The sequence below is a fragment of the Acinonyx jubatus genome, chromosome A2 (genome assembly GCF_027475565.1).
Source record: "Acinonyx jubatus isolate Ajub_Pintada_27869175 chromosome A2, VMU_Ajub_asm_v1.0, whole genome shotgun sequence".
NCBI classification, from domain to species: domain Eukaryota; kingdom Metazoa; phylum Chordata; class Mammalia; order Carnivora; family Felidae; genus Acinonyx; species Acinonyx jubatus.
This window is the reverse complement of record NC_069383.1, coordinates 55720694-55745549: the sequence shown is the minus strand read 5'-3', so window position 1 is coordinate 55745549 and position 24856 is coordinate 55720694. Positions and strand designations below refer to the sequence as shown.

The 24856-nt window shown below is 37.6% G+C and overlaps 1 protein-coding gene across 8 annotated transcripts in view; it reads right to left on the bottom strand.

Annotated features, from left to right (window-relative positions):
• Window positions 1-24856, bottom strand: part of MACC1 (MET transcriptional regulator MACC1) — a 538854-nt gene that overhangs the window by 132882 nt on the left and 381116 nt on the right. Inside the window, exons 1-2 of one of the 8 annotated variants that reach the window (XM_053218323.1) lie at window positions 13829-15315; window positions 1107-1202 (exon numbers count right to left, since the gene is read on the bottom strand). The exons of 4 other annotated variants lie outside the window; for them this stretch is intronic. The gene's annotated coding sequence lies outside the window, so the exon portion shown is untranslated. Of the gene's footprint in view, window positions 1-1106; window positions 1203-13828; window positions 15316-24856 lie in introns of those variants that run through there. 3 more of the 8 variants (XM_053218326.1, XM_053218321.1, XM_015080672.3) reach the window with 3 other exon arrangements.

Sequence of the window (24856 nt, the reverse complement as noted above, 5' to 3'; positions counted from 1 at the left end):
TAGCTACAGATACATTTTAAAACACCTCTCCATTAACAAACAGTACTAAGTTGTATTTCAAAATAATAATAACAATAAAAACCAAAGAAAAAATGGGACGGCATCCAAGAGGAAAAGAAGTTACTGAGAGACCTCTGTTATCAACATTCTCAACCAACTTACTGGTCACAAAGACACATCCTGGAATAGAAAATAAACTGTCAAACTGCAACAGGCAAGAGTGCATAGGTTAATCACAAGGAATTTGAACTTTAGGAAACTGCCAAACCCAACTTGAGACATGAGAGATCAAGCAATGTAATTGCATAAGAAGGGAGCCAAAGCAATGCATACAACTATTAGTATCTAATTTCCTGTTTGTTTGAGCCAGGAGAAATATTCCCCTTTATGTGTAGTTAGGCTCCTAAAGGTATCCCTTGCCATTATAGCCTAGAAACATGGAGTATCATTCTGCACTCAGGTAAGTGTCAATCTGAGCTTACCCAACCTAGTTGTTCATTTCCCTTTTTGAAGTCCTCAAAGATGACTGGGTATTATTTAGTAGAATGGATGTCTATTTTTATGTTTCTTTATTTGAAAATAGATATTCTAAAGAGAGAGAAGTGATACTGAGTCATCACAATTGATGAATCAAATGTAGAGATGATCTTGATGGATGCTGGTGAACCCAGAAGAAGGCTGACACGGTCTGTAGTTGTAATAAACGAGAGGGAGGAAAGTAGCAGCTGGGATCATAAGGACAGGAGAGGTTCCTGGGCCTGTCTGCCCCATAGTATCCTGTAGTGTTTATGAAATTGTGATATCTGTGTTCAAATGCCAGCCACACTGGAGTTGGGTGAGAGGGCTGCAGAAGTGGCAAGAGGAAAGGATATGGACTCCAGCAGGGCTGGTCGTGAATGACCTTATAAGACATCTGAGGAACTTGAACTTCAGCCTAAAAGAAGACACAGAGGAGTTTAAATCAAGGCAATGATGTGATCCTATTTATGATTTGAATTGTAGAACTATGGAGAGAAAAAGTGGAGCAGAACCAGAGACAAGAAGTGGCAGCGACCTGAACTAGGAAAATGGTCATGAGAGTGGAGAGTAGACAGAGCCCAACTGACCTCCTTACATTCCGTTTTTGAGCTTCGGCCTCCAAGGACGTGCAACTTGGGGATAACCCCCCTTAGTCCAAGCACCAGCTGGACCTTTCTGGCCTCCTATAAAGGAAGGGTGTGTGTGTTCATACCTCACTTACTGGTAATTATCCTTTTCCCCCCATGCTCCTGTATTTCCCTCCCAAACAGTCATCTCCAACACACTACTAGATGTTTTGTGTGAAGCAGTTTCATTATAAATTTCATTTATCTTCATTTGTAAAAACAACAGAAAGCAAGTGTCAAAACAATCTATACATATCCAAGTCAGTGAGAAACTTTTTAGAGAATCCTACTGAAGTGAAGGGATGATATAGATAAGTGCAGATATTTAATATTTGCTATTGCTACTAAAACCTTTTGCATTCATTAAAACTATCTTTTAGTTGCATCAATCTCTGTGAATAAATTTTATGGACATTAAAATGGCAGGTATTAACAACAAGAAATACTATTGGTGTTTGCCACCAATAGTAATGACAGAGAGAAGGGCAAAGACTCCTTCCCTTAGGGATTTCTAGATTTCAGAATATTCCCATTGTATTCTTAAAGTAGAGTGAAAATGATTTTATATGTTATATTTGTTTTGAGGGTTGACTAATGTGTTTTAGAGGAAAGAACATGGGACCTGGAATAAAAGAACTTGATCACGTTCTTAAACCTCTCTGATCTTTGATTTTTACATCTATTAAGTGGAAATAATAATTATGCCTTTGCTGCTGTGTTTTTTTAAGAATTCTGTGGCTTAATGTCTGTTATAAGGTCCAAAAATTTGGTGGTTTTAGGAATGTTCCAAAGCTGCTCTCTCAGAGCAGTAGTCAAGAGCTACATGTAACTATTAAACACTTGAAATATGGTGGTGCAACTGAGGAAATGAATTTTTAATTTTAATTTATTTTAATTAATTTAATTCATTTTAATTAAAAGGCACATGTGCCAGTGATCACTATATTGGAAAGTGCACCCTACAATATGGTTTTACTTTAAATTATTCCTTTTTAAAGTTAGTTAACTCTACTCTGCTCTGGAAATCCATAAACTAGTATATTGCACTTATTTAAGAATGGTTCCTAATATATAGGCAACGATAGATATATAACCATTTTAAATACAATCATGAGATGAATCAGAATGCAACTGCATTTCTGTCTACCACTTTCCTTTTAAAAATGTATTCACTGGGGGGAGTTTTTTCCAATACCACTGATAAAAATCCCCCAGTTAGCCTCGTGTATCTTCTGGTCACTCTTGACCTAAAGAAAATCCTGTGGTTACTTAAAGTTGCAAAATGCAGTTTTGTTTCATAAATTAAAATGTCCCATCCAATATTTTCATGAGTACACTAATCTCCCATCTTAAAACAGATCTCCTAGCCCTGCAGGTTAACAGCCTTTGTGGGAGGGAGTTCAGTGCACATCTTCTCTTTCCCAGCCTCACCTCCTCCATCACCAACTTACAAGTTCCTGTTACTGAAGTCTCCAAAGTTAGAGAATGGGGAAAGAAAGGGAGAGAGAAAACAGAGCATTTTTACCCTACTGGTATGACTGGAAGCTAGTTTTGTCTCTGCTGATATTTATTGCTGATACTGTGTGGGGTGTGTGAGGGGGTATGTGGGTGCGTGCATCCACGTGCAAGTGAACTCTAAGGGATCCTGAGAAACTCATGACTGCACCACTTGTGAAATGAGCAATGCATCTAATTCTTCTGTCAGTTACTCCTCCCTCAGCTCTGTTTTTCTACCAGAAAAACACATCAAGCTTTCCAGGAGTTTGCAATACAGCCACTTCCTCAAAGCTTGAGATAAAAAGTACTGTTCCTCATATTCTACCCCTCTGCATTGGGGTAGCTCTCTAAAAATCATTCTCACAAAATCCTCCAAGTATTTTTTTTCTCCCTATAGCTTTCTTTATAACCTGAAAGTGAATGAGGAGCTCAAGAACTGTGAAAATATCCCCAGGTGGAATTTTAGTCAGATACCTCTTCTTGGCATCTCAAATCAATTGTCTTAGAATCTTAGCCAAAATTTCCAGTTTAATATCCTGTTACTGTGTAAAAATGATCACTGCAGCTGTGTTTACAGTTGAAGAGTAGGAAGTACGTGCAAACTGCCAATAGGAGACCAATAAATAAATTTTGACGTATCTATGATCATTGTGGTAAAAAAAAAAGAGTGTGGTATCTTCATATGCAATGATATGAGTCAATCATCAAAATATTAAGTAAAAACATCAAGGGCACCAAACACTCCATATGCTTAGAATATCTACTCCTAGAATTCAAAAGAAACTGAAAACTGCCATGCTGCGCTTCCAGGGAGAGGGTTTGTAGACTAGGAACCCAAAATCTGGCGTTTCAGTTTACTTTTCATTCTCCAGCTTATATAGTACCTGGATTTTTTCATTGTGAGGAAGAATCACTTTATGTTTTTTTTAAAATATCCTTATAAATACATTTTGAATAGATATTAAAGCCTCTCTTGATTGTCCAATTTTTTTAAAATACTATTCTCTTTCCATTTGGCACAGTCTCTAGCACTTTTTTTTTTTTTTTTTTAGCCCTGGCATCCTAACACAGATTTGTCTAAATGCTAATCAGAGTGAAATGCGCTACCTGAAATAAACCAACCAGCTCATTTATAACATCAACCTTTGGAAACCTGACTGAAACACCAAAGACAGAATAAATGAGTCTGTATTTTTGAGCAAATGGGTGAGCTATAACAAGCATGCTTTCTTTTTCCAAGAGAATACAGAAAAATAGACTGGATTATAGGCATAACATAAAACCACATTCACACTTTAAGTTTGTAAGCTATGTGTAAATACGGAGGAGTTAACTTTACATCTGGAAAATGATGCTTGATTCTTGATATTCAAAGACAAATAATTTTTTTTACTGAATTTTCAGTTTATTGCAATAATCCAAAAAGAGAATCACCCAGTGGGCAGACACTGCTCACTTTGCTGGAGACTTGCTATTTTTCAATCAAACAAGGATAGAGGACCCTCCTAGTAGTTTAGTCTGAGGGTCTAGAATTAAACTTAGCTATAGACATCAAGGAGGAAACTTCAGTAAATAAAAAAAAAGTTTGGTATATGAATTGATATGTGAATTAACACAACTTATTTTCTCTAAAATGGCAAAAGAAGAGAAACCCGCATAAAATTTTGCCTTTGATAAATTTTCATGAGATCAAAACTGTTTAGTTTCTAGTATCGTAAGTGAGGTCATAAAATACTTCCTGTAACTTCAGTCAGGAAGAGCAATCAAAAGGTGTGTTATAGAATTAAACAAAGTTAAGTATTTAACTCCATGCAAAAGGAAAAACAGAAATTAACAAGGGATAAAAAAAAAACGGGGTGCCTGGTGGCTTAGTCGATTAAGCGTCCAACTTTGGTTCAGGTCATGATCTCGCAGTTTGTGAGTTCAAGCCCCACGCCCGTCTCTGTGCTGACAGTTCAGAGCCTGGAGCCTTCCTGGGTCTGTGTCTCTGTCTCTCTCTCTGCCCCTGCCCCACTCATGCTCTCTGTCTCTCTCTGTCTCTCTCTGTCTCTCTCTGTCTCTGTCTCTCTCTCTCTCTCAAGCAAATAAACATTAAAAAAAATTTTAAGAAGGGAAAAACACCTAGAAGACGGCATAAGTCCCTGTATCAGAAAAATATAAATATTCTAAAATGTATTTTTCAAGATAACGCAAAAGTTAGAAGTAGCCCAGATCCCGAAGGCCTTCCCTGGTCTTCTTTCTGCTTGTCCTCCTGCAGCTGATTTGGTCATGACCTTGGCTTCCTAAAACTCTCTCTCTAATTTCTTGAATTAATCTCCTCATGGTTTTCCTGCTTTGCTTTCCATGTTTTCTTCAGTGGCTCCATTTGCATTACCTGTTTATTTAAATATTGTCCCTTTATTTTGTTGTTGTTAGTGTTGTTCTTTTCACTCTCAGTGATCTCTTTGAGCTATTCCAGCCTTCCTTATGATTCCAATGTCCCATTTTTATGGGAAAAACTCAGTTATTTTTGTCTTTAAACTAGAGCTCTGCTATGAGCTGCAGAACCTTATCAGCCACCTTCAGAACATCTCAGTATGAATACTGCCATAGCCTTATACCTTCCTATACACGCCTCAGACCAAACATATCCATGGTTGAACTCGTCTCTCCTTCCTTATCTCCACCAAAAAAATGCCTACGTTTTTTCAGGAACTCTGCATTTGTTGATGGTTTTGCAATCTTCTCACTTATATCAAATTAAAATCTTGGAGCCCCCTTGAACTGCATCATCTCTCACACACATCACATCCATCTACTTGGTACACCTTATCGCCACATTCTCTTTCTAACTAATGCCATGGCAAGTGCCCTAGGTTAGGCCTTATTACATCCTTTCTGGAACCTCAATCCCTCCTCCACTAGTCTTCCACTTTCTTGTCTCTCCCCTTCCTGCACGATTCTGCCCACTGCCATAAAAGTCATGTCATTGAAACACAGGTCTAGTCTTAGCATTCTGGTGTCTGTCCCTGCTGCTCTATTGAAACTGCTCTAGACAAGACATCCACTGAAATTTAAAGGCCACCTTTCATTATTGCTAAGGCCTTACTCTGACATGTGACACTCACTGCTAACTTCTCCCTTATTGGAAGTTCTCCTCCTTTGTCTTCACTCACTCTACTCTCCAATGAATTTCCTCCTATTTCTCTGGCCTCTCCACAGTCTTCATAATGGTTGTTTCTTCCTTTGATTAAACCTTTATGTTATTATGTCAGAATGCACCACCATGAACCTCCTACTCTTCTCATGTGCAGTCCTCAATACCTCTGGGAGATCCCACCCTGACCCATGACTGTAGCTATGTCTAAGGATTGCTGACTTCCACATCTTTCTCTGATTTATCTATACCCCTGACTCCTAGACCTGTCCTACTGTTTAAAATTTATCTATGTGAATAGTCACAGGCAGATCAAAGTCCACTAGCCTCAAATGAATTCACCTATCTATGCTCCCAAATGTATTTCTCTTATCTTCCCCATCTAAGGGAACAAGGACACCACCATCCATTCAGTTAGTTACCTATGTCAGACACAAGGAGGTAATCCACAATTTTACCCCATTCCTGCCCCCTAGCCACTCCCCCTAATCTGCTAATTGCTGCAAAATTAATATCTCTAAAAATGTCTGCCATATTCCAACACTAATTCCCAACACTACACCTCATTTGTGTAGGCTCTATTTTTTTCCTCACCTAGGTTTCTGCAATAAATCCTACCCGGTCTGCTGCTTCCAATCTTTCCTATTCTCCATTCCCAATATTTTAAAAATAATCTTTCTAAAATGCAGGTTTTATCAATTCAGTTTCTAGTTACATATCATATGAGGACTTTCCTTCTTTTGCATGATATGGTCAGGAGTTTTAGTGGGTATTATGACCTATAATCCAGATTCTACAAATTTATCTCTAAAAGTACTCAGATATGTCCTAAGATTTTTGTACAACAATGCTCAATGTGGCACTATTCAAAATAGCAAATATGGGGGGAAACAGACATTTTCAACACTAAAGGACTGGTTAAATTATAATATCACCGACAAATGAGCAACTTAAAATTATATTATATAGAAAAATATACAATGACACAGAAATGTGTACTATATTATTAGGTGAACTAAAATGATTGCATAACATTTTTATAAATTATTCGTTCTTAATACCGATTATAGTCATAACAAGACAGGATATACACACAATTCTTAAAGATGCACATCCTTGTTAGGTATGACTGTGGTTCTTAAGTTTTCTACAGTGAACATGCAACACTTTTGAAATCAGGAAAAAAATACAAATAAATGCTATTCTATAAAAGACTATACTCAGAGATGAATGAACAAAGGTGTAGTACATACACACACACACACACACACACACACACACACACGCACGCACACACAGAGAGGAATATTACTTGGCCATAAAATGATGCAATCTTGCCATTTGTGACAACATGATGGGTCTAGAGGGTATTATGCTAAGTGAAATAAGTATATGTTAACCTATACATACAGAGAACACCAGAGGGGAGGGGAGTGGAGGATGGGCAAAATGAGTGAAGGGGAGCGGGAGACACAGGTTTTCTTTCAGTTATGCGATGAGTAAGTCACAGGAATAAAAGGTACAGCATAGTCAATGGTATTATTATAGGGTTGCATGGTGACACATAGTAGCTGCACTTGTGAGCACAGGTTAATATACACAGATGTCCAAAGACTACATTGTAGAGCTGAAAGTAATGTAACATTGTATGTCAACTCTACTCAAATTAAAAAAAAAAAGTCTAAACATAGTTATTCAATTTCTTTAGGAAATTTTCTTTATCCCCAAATCCACCTTGAAGTATCTCCCCCCCTGGCCCTCCCACTCCTTGCTACACTTTCCCAGCCTGGGTTAGGCATCTCTATCCTATGCAAACCCATTTTAGTTCTCACACTGTACTATCAATTTTATATACTTATTGGTCACTTCTTTTGTCACATGACCTCCTCCAACTCTACATGTCCAGCACTCATCAAAGCATGGGTAGGATAAATGTTTACTGAATAAATTAGTGAATAATGCCACTCACCTCACAGTGACTCATACTGATTCCTCACTGCCTTCAGAAAAACGTGCATACGTCTAGGGTTGATATTTGAAAATCCTCTGTAATAGAGGCAGCTTGTCTTTTCAGTCTTATTATCTTCATATTTTTGCTTCCATTTCTCCAAATACCAAATCTCCAAGCACACCTATCTATAGGGAGGGATGCTGTCTTTCTTGTTTAGTGCTGTATCCCAAAACTTGGCTCAGTGCCTCACATAGAGCAGATGTTCAGAAGTTATTTGTTGAATTAATGATTGGATAAATTAACGGTACCAAATATATTTTGTACTTTCTACTTCCTCATACTTTATAAAAAGCTAATCCTGGGTCACCTGCATGGCTCAGTCGGTTAAGCATCTAACTCTTGATTTCGGGTCAGGTCATGATCTCTCAGTTTGTGAGATCAAGCCCTATGTCCGGCTCTGGGCTGACAGTGAGGAACCTGCTTGGGATTCTCTCTCCCCGTTCCCTATGCACGCTTTCTCTCTAAATAAATAAATAAATAAATAAATAAATAAATAAATAAACCAACATTTGAAAATAATTTTAAAGCTACTCCCTTCCTTTTTTTTTTTTGCCTCTTTAACGTTTTTTTCTCACCTCCAAGGCTCAATAACGTTTTATCATCCATAAGAATCATTTTCCAATTTTCCTAGGCAAAATTAAATTCTCCCACTACAAATGTAGCACTCATTTGAGACTCCCTATTACTTAATTATGTTATTTTGATATAATTTAAATATTAACTGGTTTCTAAATTTTGTGGAGTTAAGGATTATGATACTTTAATGTCTCTCTTCCCAGTCTGTTCCCACCTATCCTTTCTCACCTGTCCTAGCTGGAATGCACTGAGTATATACTAAAGCCACCAACCCTACATACTGACTATTGATGTAATATTTCTGTGAATCAGTTTTTTCATCTCTAAAATTGGTATAATATCATTATCTGCCCTCCAAAATTAACTTAAAAAGACAATGTAATTAAAGTGCTTAGGACAGCACCTAGCACACAGTAAGCATTCAATGACATTAACAGTTGTTAATATTATTATCACTATTATTATTAATACAATTGATACTAAAGAAAATGTTAAATGGACAAGTCAGTTAATTTTTCACATAGGTTAAAAAATAAGAAAGTTAATTTGAAATAAAATTTTGCATTATACTTTAGAGATTGGAATGTTCCAAATATATCTTACTCTCTCAGATGCCACAAGAGTCTGGTTTTCAGCTGTATGTGGAAAGATTATTTATGTGGAACATTTGAGATAAATAAATGTGTTGAGAATGGAGAGAAGCAGGAACTCTCATTCATTCTGGCATGGAATATAACATGGTGTAAATATTTTGGATACCAATTTATTATCAGCATCTCATAAAATGAAGATGCATATACCTATGGCTCAGAAAATCTATTCCCTAATATAGTCACTACAGTAATTCTTACATTTGTACGTAAGTGCATATGTAAGAATATTTATTATAGTGCTACTTATCACAGCAAAATACCATACAGCTATGAAAATGAATAAGTTGTGCTACAAAATCAACATGGATTAACCTCCAAAGTACAATGTTGAGAGAAAAGAGCAAGTTGCAGATGAATAATATATTTAATGTTTGTATACAAATTTTAAACACTCAGAACAATGTTATATATATATTTGGACATATTCACATAGTGGCAGAGAGAATAAAAGCATACAATGGAGAGATAATCTACAAAAACGGGATAGTAGTAACCTCTGAGTTGGGAAAATGGGGAACAGGATCAGGGAGAGTGCTTTATGTTTTTTAATTTCTGATATTTTATTATTTAAGCTGGGGGTATGTGATATCTATCTTTCAATATCCATATACTATGTATTGGACATACTAGGGAAACATCTAAATTAAGTGCCTTTCCCACAGAAACCTCCACTCCACCCTTCCTAGAAATTCAAGCCACTGACTGACTATTTTCCTGGCTAAAGATGAAGATATTTTTGTTTATTCTCAGGAAATACCCTATAAAGGAGCCCCATCTCTGAGCAAGGTGGTGGCTATAGTAATTAAGAAAGGATTCTCAAGAGAAAATAAAATTTGGGGAGTAAATAGTCAACCTCTTCTCCTTCCCCTTCCCTTCCCTAGATACCTGAAGATTCTCTTCTTGTGTCCTTGAGTGGGGCAGGAAAGAGAGCAGGGCTAAATTTCATTTTAAGAAGGTATGCGCTTGCTTTATCCACTTCTCTGGCCAACACTGATGGCTTTCTAGAATTCCAGGACCATGTGATTAACAATGCAGTTTCCTTTTCCACTGGGAGGTTGACTCATCTTATTTTCAAACTGCTGTAGCACAAAGGATCATTTCCCCAACAAAAAATAGCTCTTTCTCTTTTGCCTCAGTGTCACTGTAATTCTCTTAGGCCACAAAACTTAACAACTCAAGAGCAATTTATTGGTGGTCTTTTTATAATTATGACTTAATTTTCTTTTTTGTTGATTGACTTCTTCAACTCTGTCTTCTTTTCCATTTTTCCCCATCAGCTGTTATTTACCCATGCTCAGAAAATTGAGACTTATTTTCAAAGTACTCTGTTTGCATTCATGTTCCCTGTGCTCCAACTCCCTTATATGCCATTTCTTAGATGTTCTTCCCTTTTTTTTAAGTTTATTTATGTATTTATTTTCCTTAAAAAATGTTTATTATAAGGGAAGGGAAACAAAAATAATATAAAAACAGGGAGGGGGACAAAACATAAGAGACTCATAGATATGGAGAACAAACAGAGGGTTACTGAAAGGGGTGTGGGAGGGGGGATGGACTAAATGGGTAAGGGGCACTAAGGAATCTACTCCTGAAATCATTGTTGCACTATATACTAACTAATTTGGGCGTAAATTTAAAAAAAATGTTTATTCTGAGAAAGAGAGAGAGAGTGAGTTGGGGAAAGGCAGAGAGGGAGGGATAAAGAGAATCCTAAGCAGCCTTCGTACTGTCAGTGCAGAGCCTGATGCGGGGCTTGAACTCATGAACTGTGTGATGCCAATCGGATGCTTAAACAACTGAGCCACTCAAGCACCCCATTAAATGAGCTTCCTAAAGCACAACTTTCAACATGTGCCTGGGTCAGGGCCCTTTTGGACCCTCCATCACATAGAAGCTGAACTCCAAATCTCTTTAAAGCTTCTACATTTGACTTTATTCCAGAATTATTATCCAAATATATCATAGAATACCAGATATCCTTCCTTCCCAGCTATACATAAAAATAACTAATTCAATTTCACTTCCTAATTTTGCAGTGGAGTTACTACCTCAATATTTCCCAAACTTTAGGGATTCTGGCACCTTGTCATTATTTTTCCATTACCAATTGCCATCTGAACTATTTTTTACTTACTATTCTCTGTAAATTCACTCTCATTCTAGCTAAGATAAGTATTGTAAAAGCAAATTTCTAGCAGTATCTTAAATGGGGAAAAAACAGCATCTACTGGAATTATTGGGCAATAAATATAAAAATAAATGTTTTTCTAATAGGTAAATTACAACTAAATACCTTTTGCCTGCTAAAATCATTGAGCTTGCTACTTACTTTATAGTTCTTATAAAGGAGAATGGAAAACAAGTGTTGGAAGAATTTTAAAGTCATATTAACAACAATAAAATTTTGTCCGTGAAAAAAATGGAAAGAAATTTTTAAAATACACTAACTTTCTCATAGCATTACCCAATGTTATTAATTGTCCAGTCTATCTATTGTCCCAAATCATTTCATCCGTGCAAAGTTGGGAAATACTGCTCTAGATGAGATAGTCTCTTCATGTTTTTCTGCAGATTTCAGCTCTGCGCATCCTTCCAGACCTGGCCAGACCTTCAGCACTTCCCACAGTGTTCTCTCAATATTCAGTAAAGTATGGCCTCCCCTTTCTCGGCTAATCTCTGTACACATCTCTTCACTCCATTTTGCTATTGACCGACTTACATAAAAGTTTTGAAGTCTATTTTTTTCTAATCTCTAATGATTACAGTTCAAGCAAAGATTTATGGAGTTCTTTTTAATCTCCTGATACTAAGCATCACACCTTCTAAGGAGGGGGAATTAATGAACAGTGATGGCATGAATGGCATGCATGATTAATGGATTAATACATTTCTCTTCTAATAGGTCAGGATTCCCTCAGGACTATGCATCAGTCACTCTTTAACTACAGGCCTTGCCCGGGGGAGAACATTGCAGGATTGATAGAGGTAGTTGTTAAATAAATAAATGACACTTCCTAGAGAAAGTAGGCCATAGATGGCATTGAAGGGCAAAAACAATGTGGCTCTCTTAGGTGGTATTTATCAAGTGCTTCTGCAGCTTTTCTTCTCCTATAAGTTTATTCTGGTACTATGCTGGACTTGCTGACATAGCTCCTGAGAAGATTGAAATTCATGTGGTATATCACATGCAAAACTTCACACACTTGTCACAAACACTTGTCGCTCTCACTTTCAGTTACCACCAAATACCACAGGGAATAGTCTTAATAGACAGCGTGTATACATATGGTCTTTCAAGAAAAGATTTCCAAAAGTTCAAAAGTGACAAACTTTCAAGTTTCAAATCAATATAATTCCAAATTATCTTTTGTCCTCCAAATTAGCCAATACATTTTAAGATAAGGTGGCATTTAACAGATCCTGCCTTGAGACACATAAAAATAATCTGTTTATAAATTAACTACATGGGGGGCACCTGGGTGGCTCAGTCGGTTGAGCGTCTGACTTCGGCTCAGGTCATGATCTCACAGTTCATGAGTTCGAGCCCCACATCAGGCTCTGTGCTGACACCTCAGAGCCTGGAGCCTGCTTCGGATTCTGTGTCTCCCTCTCTCTCTGCCCCTCCCCTGCTCATGCTCTGTCTCTCTCTGTCATTCAAAGATGAATAAACGTTAAAAAAATTAAAAATAAAAATAAATAAATTAACTACATGGAAGATGAGAAAACCTAATTAAATAATGCATTTGAGTTGTAACTAATAATTGTTGACTTCATAATTCCTAAATTCTGCACAATACCCATAAAATCATATTTAACATCACTATTACAAATTGGAGATAATCACATAAAGTTAAGGAGAGGATTACCAAATACTAACATAGGTGATCCAATATCAAACGTGAAATTAGACCCTATAAAAATGGACTTAGATATTTTTTTTAAGAATGAAGGACACATTAGTAAATTGAAGGCACTTCAATTTTTACTATATGCTTTTTGATCTATTTTTTAAAATCCTGCTGAAAAACACGTAACATAAAATTTACCAACCTGACCATTTGTGAGTGTACAGTCAAGTGGTGTTAAGTATACTTACACTGTGTACAACCAATCATCAGAACATTTTCAAATTGCAAAACTGAAACTCTGTACGCATTAAATATTTCCTATCTTCCCCTCCCCAACCCCCTGGCAACCACCATTCTACTTTCTGTTTCTATGAATTTGCCTACTCTCAATACCTCAATACAAGTGGAATCATACAGTATTTTTTTTCTTTAATCTGTTTTTGGGGCTTAGTTGAAACTTAATTTAGAAAAGCCAAGCTTATTGTCCCTCAGTTATTGTCAAATCATCTATTTAGTACAGCACATTATGCTAATTTCACCCTATTAACCCAATGAGGTGGATTTCATATTGACTCTACAAATGAGGAAAATGAGGCTTGACAAGGTGAAGCATCTTATCAAAGGTTACACATCTAAAAAGCAGTGGGGCCACCAAATCCAACTTTATCTGACTTCAATGCCCACAGTCTTTAATACACCTGTCTGTCTTTCAAAATACTTACAATTTTAGAGCATTTCAACCATCTGAAGTATCTGAAGCAAGCCAAAGTGGTGTGTGTGTGTGTGTGTTTCTAATTTGACTTTGAATGTTGCATATCTTCTTCCCCTCTTTTTATAAATTATTTTACTCAAAATCATTTCTCAAGGCATTACTCTATTCTGTCTCAAGGTTTATTCTAAACCCTGTCCCACAAAATCACAGAATATCAAGTACCTTCCCTTTTTAAAAAAACAACACTTACAGTTGTGGAAATGAACCCCAGCTTCTTCATTTCAGGAACATTATTTTAGTGAATGGAAGTCACTCTTCCAAAACCAAGGACTCTCTTCAAACGTGTCTCCCTCTGTGTATGGTGCCTGACCTGCTGCTTATGGAGCCACCTGGGACTAGAAGTCTTCCCACTGTGACTCCAGGGTTGTCCAACCAGAAACCCTAAAAGGCAAAAGAACTACAATACCCACAATTCAGACCTCTCACCTGAAACTGGGAGAAGAGAGTGGATGGCTACAGTTTCACCCTAGGAAAAAGGGGTATGTAAATGGAAAAGCAAAGCAGTAAAGTAAAGCATTAAAAAAAATTAGATCAGGTGGGTATATGTAAGAATAATTTATAAATATTGACCTATTTATATAAAAGGAAACAAAAGTGGTTGATGCTTGCCAGGTAAGAAGAAAGCTCCCTCGGTGTAGGCAAGGACTAAGAGCTGCTCATGCAAACAAATCCTAGTGCAGGGGTGGAACCTGCACCACCAGATTCTCTTTGAGTGAGTCAGAGGTAAGGATGCCTCACTGCCTGGTAGAGCAGGTGAAGAGAACTTCCCTGGGGAGGCCTGACAAGCCTCTCCTACATCAGCCCTGTGATTGTCACTCAGAGATGTTACAGCCACAGTGGAGATATTTCACCTTTGCATCTTACAAAAAATCCCCTGGATTTTTTTTAATGTGAGCAAAATGAAACCCTTTTTGATATTTCCTTCCGTTTTCTAATTTTGTGTTTTCCTTCTGTGTGTTTCCACATGATTTCCAGTTGCTCAAGAACACGAAAACTGAAGGGAAAAAAAGAAAAATAAATGTTTAAACTTGGGTAAAATGAAAGGTGCAATAATGGTTTCATTTTTTTTTTCAACATTGGGAAGAGAGAATGTTAAAGAGAAACACACAAAAGCTGAGAAATATGTTTCCTCCATTTGCTCATACAGCATCTTTTTCTAGCCTTTCATTTCCTATCAGGCAAAATCCAGAAAATGGATATAGACAAGCCCTGGAGTGGTCTGGGCCCCCAAACATAATGGGAAGCAGGTGGCTGAATGGTGACAAAAGAGAAATTTCTTTTCCGTTTTCTGCATTTCCTCTCTACCCTTTCTATGTGCTACCTGCCTAGGGAACACTGGGGCTCCACGTGCCCAAGCCACTTCACTCACACAGAGTTCTGTTGAACTTTCCCCTCGGGTGGTCCCACAATCCAAACTGAGATGTTCTACCTTCCTTTGTCACAGGTCCTTCAATCTCCTGACTAGAACCTAACTTTCCTTTGTGTCATTTATGTTCCTTCCAGAACAAATGGCTCTCCCACTTCCCCAAACCCTATATATTTTGTTTACCGTGCTGTGTTTTTCTCCCTAAAATATGCTTTGCCCACCTTTAAATGTTCAGTTCTTTCCTTTCTTTCTCTCCTTCCTAATAAATTACATAATATTCTATCTAGTCTTGTCATAACACGTTTTATACCTCGTTTCATTGTTTTGTGTGTGTGTGTACACAGGCAGTCTTACCTTCCAATATGAAGGCAAGACCTTGTTTTATTCCTCCTTCACTAATTCAGATAAATAATCAGTGACTGAAATAATGAGTTATTAACTCTAAGCTGGGTGTTAATACCAATACCATTTCTATCTGTCCCAGAAAACAAACATTCGCATTTAAAGAACTTTCTAAATGTCTCTATAGAGTACTGTTATCAGAGTCCCCCCCCCAACCCCGCCCCACATGGCCTAGTCTGGTGTGGCTTCCACAATCATTATTTGCAAAAAGGTAAGATATTAAATCTATCATTTTAACTACTGACAGTTCCTGAAATAAAGGCTTTCATGGATCAGCACTCATTGTTTCACCAGCCCTGCCCTGTCATGTCCTTGATTTTCCTAATACCTTCCCAAAGACTGGCCCTCAGCCCCATGACTGCATCTTGGAGACTGGGCCCTGCCTTCATCTATGATTTTTGATCACTAGTTCCAGAATCTCATGCTCATTTCTCCTGTAATCTCATCTCCCCACTCTGAAGAAATAGCTGTGAACTTTGGACTACTTTAAATAGCTCTTAATCACTAATCTCTCTCACCCAAGGAAGGGAAGTGTCTCAGCAGTAGTTAGTTCCTTACACCTCTGCTTATACGGGATTCTCCTGGTCCCCACACGCTACTGTGTCTTGTAGCTATCAGCCACTGTAGAGGAAGTAAACCTTCTAGAGCCTGCTGACACATAATGATATGTCTATGGACCATTAGACACAAAAGCAGGCTGGTGAAGGTGACTGTTGTCTGGAAAAGTCTTCTTTACTCTCCTCTATCACGTCATAAGGACTGTCAGTCCCTTAACCTCCCTATGAGAACATAATCTAAGCTATCTAAAGTTGGGCACAGAGTTCATCCTCAACATATACCTCAGTGTTTTTTCCTTATGAAAGTCTTTTCCGGGGCACCTGGGTGGCTCAGTCGGTTGAGCATCCATCTTTGGCCTAGGTCATGATCTCGCTGTTCCCACTTTCAAGCCCCACTTTGGGCTCTGTGCTGACAGTTTAGAGCACAGAGCCTGTTTAGATTCTGTGTCTCCTTCTTTCTCTCTCTACCCGTCCCCCACTCATGCTCAGTCTCTCTCTCTCTCTCTCTCAAAAATAAGTAAACATTAATAAAAAAATTTTTTAATTAAAAAAATAAAATTTAAAAAAAGAAAGAAAGAAAGAGTCTTTTCTGACCTCTTCACCCTTTATTTTTCTCCTTACATTTTTCTTGTACTGATTTACACAGATGTCTGCCTGGATTAATATTTTGCCCATGCTAATCCAATACGTTTTCATCTACTCATGAAATCATCATCACTTGCAACCATGATATTTATTGTACCTAAAAAATAAGTAGAATGTGGACAAATGTTATTTCCTGACTGATAGAAAATGGAAAGCCAACCCCATTGATCCCAGTGTGTGGTGAAAAAGCAAAACAAAGGCTTGAATGGAACTCTAAGGGAAGCTTCAATAGAAACATATTGGTAGGTACTGCTTTGCCCAAGTTGGGAGAGCTAAGCAGGTACTAACTATACCTATATACTTTTTTGTTTTCATAATTTTTTTAATGTTCATTTATTTCTGAGAGAGAAAGACAGAGTGTGAGTAGGGGAGGGGTAGAGAGAGAGGGAGACACAGAATCAGAAGCAGACTCCAGGTTCCATGCTGTCATCCCAGAGCCTGATGCAGAACTGGAACTCATGAACTGCGAGATCATGACCTGAGCCGAGGTCAGGTGCTTAAGTGAGCCACCCAGGTGCTCCTACGTATGTCCTTAAATGTGGAAATGTGAAGGTACCAAGAGGCCAGGTGGACATGCAGAAGCCAGGGGTTAGGCAAAGAGGCTACACCATGCCTTTACGACTCTAGAAAAATGGTAAGAATCATCCACTGACGGATGCCATGCTTGTACAATGTTCTCAAAAGGCCCATTGGTCAAGCACCAGAATCAAACCGGACTCCACAGCAGCAGACAAGACCCAGTAGCATCACATGGGCTTCAGCCCCCCCTTCTTTTCACCATACCAGAATGTTATGTCTATCCTCCTGCCATACACTCAGGTACCATTTTGGAAAGAAAACGAGACTAAGGAAAATGAGCAATTGAAAATTAAAAGGAGTCACCCAAAAGAATATTTAAGCTGAAGATTGTGATGTCCTAAATTTAAAATATGCTTCACCCCATCCACGATCTAATGGTGACAATCGACATGGAAGCTGAAGTGCCAGTTATTCATTGACCCAGCCATCCTGACAGATAAGAGCAGAGCACTTAGAATACCTAATCAGACACAGCCATCTGGGAGCTGGGATTAGGAACTGGCGACAAAAAGAATCAGGAACAGGGAAGAATCCACTCTCTTGGTGAACAGGGGCAGCAGTGTAAACACTGTCCCACTCTGAATGTGGCTGTAATGGCCATGGAAAGCAGGGTCCAGAACTCTTCATGTTGCTCATACAAACTGTGATTTCTAGGGTTAGCAGAAACAATGAATGTATCCAGTGGCATTGTTTTGGCTGCTGCTCTGGCTTCACAAGCTGTGTGTCTGATTCTCCAGCCTTCCTAGAAACTAGGGGGTGGGTGTGTTACTTTTCAATTTATATCAGCCAAACTCATTTGCTATTGCTTGGAGGCAAAAACTCTGATACATACACCTAACACAGCTCTTACTTTAATGACACAGACAGTACCTCTGCCTACTCTACTATTATTAAACTCCATTAGATCAAGGACTGGATCTAATTTAATTTCTAAATACCAAAAATTCCACAGTGCCTGGCCATGGTACACATTTGTTGACCTATATTAAACTGACCAGTAAAATAAGGAAGCCTTGCTTAAAGTTCCTTCTAACTTTATAATTCTCTGACTACATGTAAGCTGTCAGTAGCTTATTAATGCAAAGCTAATTTTTTTTTCTTCAGCTGATTTGGAATTTAGACTTTATCCCCTCTCTGTGTCTAGTAAGAGAGCATAGCTAGTGATTTCCTGCATCCAGAGGGGGAAATCAAACACAAAAAGTGGTTTGAATATGCCCAGGGTGTTACTTAATAATCAAAAGGGGATTTTCTTGGTATCCTTCAATGACCTATGTTAAATGTCACTCATGTTTGGTCTCAGTAGGACAAATATACAAGAAAAAAGTGATAGGAAACAGCCATATTCCCCACATGCTTAGATTTTTCCCAGTATGAGGTTATCTTGGAGAGAAAGGCCACATTTAAAGCTTAGAAGAAAGTTCCCCCTGGAGTTTTTTCTCTGTCGTCTTTCAGTATGTACTAACTCTCAGACCCCTGGGCAGCCTGTGACATCCGTTTTCTGGGTCACTTTGTCCCTGAGTCATGATCACACTGTAACTTTCCAAAAATAGTTAATAACTGTGCCTTTACCAGTTAATTTCAGTGAATAGCTCAATCATAGTGAAATGTTACAGCCAAAGTTAATTTAGGTCAGATTGATCTTATTTCCCTAGATTAAGTGAGCCAAATGGTCCTTACAATTTCATATTTTCCTTCATTACATCTTTCTGGCTCCTTATTGAACCGTAAGATGAATCATCCATAAATTGACCCCCACCAAGCCGTAGAAGTTTAGAAGTTGAGAAGTTCATCACTGTTTTCTTTTGTTCACTGCTTTCAGGATAACACACAAGAAAAACATGTGCCAACTGTTCGCATGATCATAAGATGTTTCCATGCTGCCCTTTTGCTACTAATCAACAACAGAAAACCCTCTGTACAGTTTTTTTCTGGAATGTCTTTGGATTACTTGCCTCCTAACCATAATCTAAAGAGTTGTTTTTGTTGACTCCTCTATATTTTTATTGGCACAATTGCCACTTTTATACCATAATCACTTTTTGTTAAACTCTTCAACAGTTTTTCCATCGACTTCCCTCAAACTTACATGATTTTCCAGAAATTCTCCAAAGTATATATGTGTATATTTGTCACTAAATCCTAAGAATAATGTAGAATTTTGATTAAAAGAGTGATTTTCTGCATTTACTTAATAGGTAACTTTGTGTGTGTGTGTGTGTGTGTGTGTGTGTGTGTGTGCGCGCACGCGTACTTTGGGGGAAAAAGAGTTTACTCTGACTTCCTGGTATACCAGATGGTAAGTTATTTGAGAGTCAAATATCAATTTTTAATTTTATTCTATAAACCTACAATCTAGAAGCCAAGACAAGGGGATGGCAAATATTCCTATCTCATCTGTTAATATGGTTTATATAATATGCTTCACTATATATATGTTCTTGAATATTTCTTTTTTTTTTAGTTTTTTTTACACTTTATTTTTGAGAGACAGAGAGAGACAGAGCGTCAGCAGGAGAGGGGCAAAGAGAGAGGGAGACACAGAATCAGAGGCAGGCTCCAGGCTCCGAGCAGTCAGCACAGAGCCTGATGCGGGGCTCGAACCCACGAACTGTGAGATCATGACCTGAGCTGAAGTCGGATGCGCAACCGACTAAGCCACCCAGGCACCCCTGTTCTTGAATATTTCTAAATTTTACACAAAGACACAAAACATTTTTTTAAAATTTTTCTTTTAATGTTTATTTTTTTTTGAAGGAGAAAGAGACAGAGAGTAAGTGGGAGAGGGGCAGAGAGAGATGGAGACACAGAGTCCCAAGCAGGCTCTAGGCTCTGAGCTGTCAGCACAGAGCCCTATGCGGGGCTTGAACCCATGAACCATGAGGTCATGACTTGAGCCAAAGTAGGAGGCTTAACTGACTGAGCCACCCAGGCACCCCAACACAAGACATTTTTTAATGTTAAGATCTATCCACATACCACTATGTGCTATGGACACCATCATTGGCATTTTTCAGGAATAGTTTAATTTTTCTCTCAATTTGAAGCTCTGTAATAAAGTAGCAGTATATTTCATACAATGGAAATACTGCCTCTTATCTTGCATATTCCTAATAAGTATTGAACCACAGTCTCTATTCTCTAACTTGGGGTTAAGAGATTGAAATCCAGAGAGACACAGGTTTATACAAGGTACAAAAATTCAGTGTTCTCTCACATAGAAAACAAGGAATGCCTTAAGTCACTTATCCACTATCCTATAAGGATTCCCATCTGGGATGTCAGAACCTATATGATGTTGGCTGCTTATATTTTCACACATCTGGCTGGTGCCAACAAGGGCATTTGAGTGTGTTTGTTTTTCATTGCAACCATAACAAATCACCACAGATTTAGTGGTTTAAACACAAATTAATTATCTTACAGTTCTGGGGGTCAGGAGGCTGACATGAATCTCACTAGGCTAAAACCAAGGTGGGAGTAAGAGTACATTCTTTTCTAGAAACTCTGGAGGAGAATCCATTTCCTTTCCTGTTTCAACTTCCAGAGGCCATCCACACTCCTTAGCTTAGATTCCCTTCCTCCAACTCTAAAGCCAGTAACACCAGGTTGAGTCCTCAAAAGTGACAACTTTCTAATCTTGGCATCCCCTTTATCTCTGTTTCTGTCTCTCTGCCACTCTTGGTGTCTCTGTCTGTCTGCCTTTCTCTGTCACTATCTGACTCTATCTCTGTTTCTCTGTCTCACTCTCTCTCAGAAGCTGGGAAAGCAACTCTGCAAAGGACTCCATGATTATAGTGGGATCACCTGAGAAGCCCAGGATATCCAACCCCCCAACGTGAAGTATGAGCCTTAATCACATCTGCTAAGTTATTCCTGCCATGTCAGGTAACATATTCATAGGTCCCAGGAATTAGGGTGTGGACATCTTGGAGGGGCCATTACTCTGGCTATAATACCAGTATACCACCTTGGGAAATACTCTATATAGTATTTTCGGATTAGAGCTGGACCCTGTACAGACTTCCCATTGATGTTGAAAGAAAATAGTTTTATTTGCACACAGAACCAATTTTAGAAGAAGATATATAATTGAAGAGGCATAAAGAAAGGCCTTGAGCCACCCCCCACCCAAACATCACCTGCTTCTCAGCAGTCACCCATTATCTAATTTTGAGATACCTATGATTCAGTTCTAAAAGTGATTTGCTCTCAAGAACAATTAAATTCAATTAATTAAGTAAGACCATATTAAAATGGAAATATACCTTAGAGGGATTGCCACCACAAAGATTCATTAGCCAACATTTTGTAAGGGATGGTTTATGAAATGGACAGAGTGCAGGAGGAATAAAGGCAGATTTAAATTAAAAAGTAGGAGTTAGCCTGTATCAGAGATACCATACAAAATGCCTCCCTCACCCATGTAGAAAGAGAGTGTCTCTCCTGTCTCATGAAAGAATCTAGCCACAGATATACTTTTTCATGCCTTTTAACAGATGTCTCTACTGCTCTGACCGACCATCTATGACTGATTATACATGACTGGATTGAAAATTGTTGTCCATATGCAAGCTAAGCCACATTTTTTCACACCCTATGTTTGACCTGTTTGTGGTTTATGAATCAATTTGTCAACATTTTTAAGTGAAATACAGTATATGGAAATGAAATAGAAGAAAATTGATCAGATAAATGGCATGGAATGAATAGAAGACACTAGAAAAGAATAGATGTGAGTACCTTGAACTCAAAATGGTGAGTGTTATTTCATTAAGTGTTCATTTCAGTGTGTGTGAGTGTGTGTCTGTGTACATGTGTTTGAGTGTTTGAATATTGGATCAAATATAAATTGTTTTGCTTCCTGTGGGCAAATTTGAAAACTACCTAGCTAAATGGTGGTCTTATGAGGTACTCTGGCATGAGAGCTATGCCCAATTACACACACACACACACACACACACACACACACACACACATGATTGCAACTAACTAACCAATTAAATCATCTCTCTTATGGAATGCAAATGAAAAACTTCAACTAGAGCTTCGGGCTCTGGAGTGTTGCAAGACCAAGATAAACACCTTGACAAGACGGAAAATAGAAACCACAAACCAGTCAAAAGCTTGAGTAATATGCAGAGACTGTGGGAGTAGAGAGCAGCAGGGTGGAGGGGTGGTGATTGACAGTGACAGAAAGAAAGAAGCAGAGTAAAGTAGAGGTTAGTCACAGGAATGGCAGAATCACAGACTGCAAGTTATGAGATATACCCATTTATAAGGGCAAGGCAAGGTGAGCCGTTCGTCATTCCCACATGCAACAAATACTAACTGAGTGTCTACTATATGCCAGGGACTGTTCTAAGAGCTGAGAATACTGCAGAGAAGAAAACAGACAGAAATCGATGTCTTCATAGTGTCTATATTCTAGTGGTTGTATACTGAGTTGTGCCTCAAATTACATTTAATCATACAAATGTCACAGTGACTTCCTGTGTTCCTTCATGGTTCTTTATTCTTTCAACACACCCTCAGTGTTGTATTTCTTGCAACATGAAAGAGCCTAGTTAATGAAAGAGTCAAATAAGAAATTGATTACTTAGAGTTTTGCCTAGGGCTAATTCTAAATATACCAAAGTCTCATAACGGGGATGAGCTAAGAATTTGCCTTTTCTTGCAGATGGCATCAAGAACAAAACAGAAGAATGAAATTAACTAAATAAAATAAAGTTTCCATCATTGTTTCTTTTTCACTCATTTTCATTGGTTATTTATTTATATTACAAAAATATTCAGTGTCAATTATCTCTTATTTTCTCTTGCATTTTCTTTCATATTCTACCTCTTTTCTCTCATTAGAATCCTTTCTCACTCACACACCTCTTAAGTCTCCCCCATTTTACAAAAACAGCAAACTTTGTTGCCAAGAAACTGTGATAATCTTTGCATCTCATCATTGATAAGCTGTAGACAGAAACTCTATATACTTGCTGTCAGTTTTCTTACCTTCTTCTCAGTCCTCAACCCTTTCTAATCTGAATTTTACTAACCATCAAGCTCTCCTTATGGCCATTTTCCCTAAAATCAATTGTCTTTTTTCAGTCTTCATCTTTCTTGATCTCTCAGCAGATTTTAACACGTATAAAAAAAAACCCCAAAACCTCAGGTTCATCATAACCAACGTTTCTCTCTTGCTCAGGCAGGCTTCAGATTTATTGTTCAGGGAAACTTCATGAGGGCAGGGTCCGTTTTTGTGTTTCTTCACCATTAATTTCCCAGGTAGCATCGGTGTGTGGGATACAGCAGGTGTTTGCTAACCATAGTTTGAATGTATGACTGAATGGTGAATTTATATTCCTTTTGTATACTAGATTTTAGTGGAAACAAGATTTATATCTTTCTTTAAAATTGTCCCCCAAAATAGAGAGGAAGTGAGGTCTTTATTAGGAGGGAAATTTATAAAGAAATACTTTTTTTCTTGGACTAGATGAGGTTTTTGCTAAAATGTACTTGTTTATGAGATTATTAGTGATAAAAGAGGCACAGTTGCTCATCTTTTCCAAATTACATGTCATGGACATTCCCCTAACATGATACTTAGGGTAGAGAGTAGACACATTTCCAGATGCCCATTGCTGAAATAAAATAATTAACTGGAACACTGTTACAGTGATTTCCCCCCATTTCCATTTGAAAAGAAATTTATGAATTTCCAAAGGCAGAGTTCAAAGTCATGGATGCCATTTTAAGTAAATACAGGCCTGCATATTTCATCGTATTTCGGGGAAATGAAATTAAACAGCCCCACGCACAAGTGATTAAAGCAATGTGTCACCCTAAATTCCAAGGTGATAATTTTTGGTGTCATCCTAGGGACTGATGCTGCCAGTAAGAAGGAGATAATTTATCTTAATTTAGACATATATTAACTCTTTTAAGTTACTAAAGTTCTTTGAGTAGAATTTTAAATGCTGTTTAACTAATAACGCTTCTTTTCACTGAAAGGGTATAATTTGCATTTGAAGTTGATTAATCAATTCCTCAGTAATGGACTAAGCAACAGAAATTTTTCATTTTTAAGATTCAAATCTGTGTTTAAGACCCAGGTGTCATCAATAAGGCATTTTAAAATGAACATGACTAAAATAATTTTAATATATGTAAGAAGGACAAAATATCAAATTTGAGACTAAAATCAGAGATTATTCACATTAATTACTCTGTGTAATTAAATTATTCTGAACTTCCCTTAGCACTTTATAGCATTAACTTCTTGGAGACACCTAATCAGTGAATTTTAGTGCTATTATGAAAATGTTATTTGCTTATGTTGTCTATACCTATAAAATAGATATTATCTAAATTTATAAAATAGATTGTTCCTATTCCATTCATCCTTGCAGAAAAATAACAGTTTGCCAGTTATCTAGGAAATATCCTGCCAAACATGATTTAAATGATGCCCAAGTCACTGTGGGTATTATGAAAATTATTAGAAAGATGTTAGGGTAGAGTCTAAAAAGAGATTAGTAACATTGAAGAGTTACTTAGAATTTTTCAGAATTAAGACTACCTTTACTTTTTTTTAAGTTTTTATTTTAATTCTAATTAGTTAACATACAGTGTTACATTAGTTTCAGGTGTACAATGTAGAGAAACAATTCCATCTAAC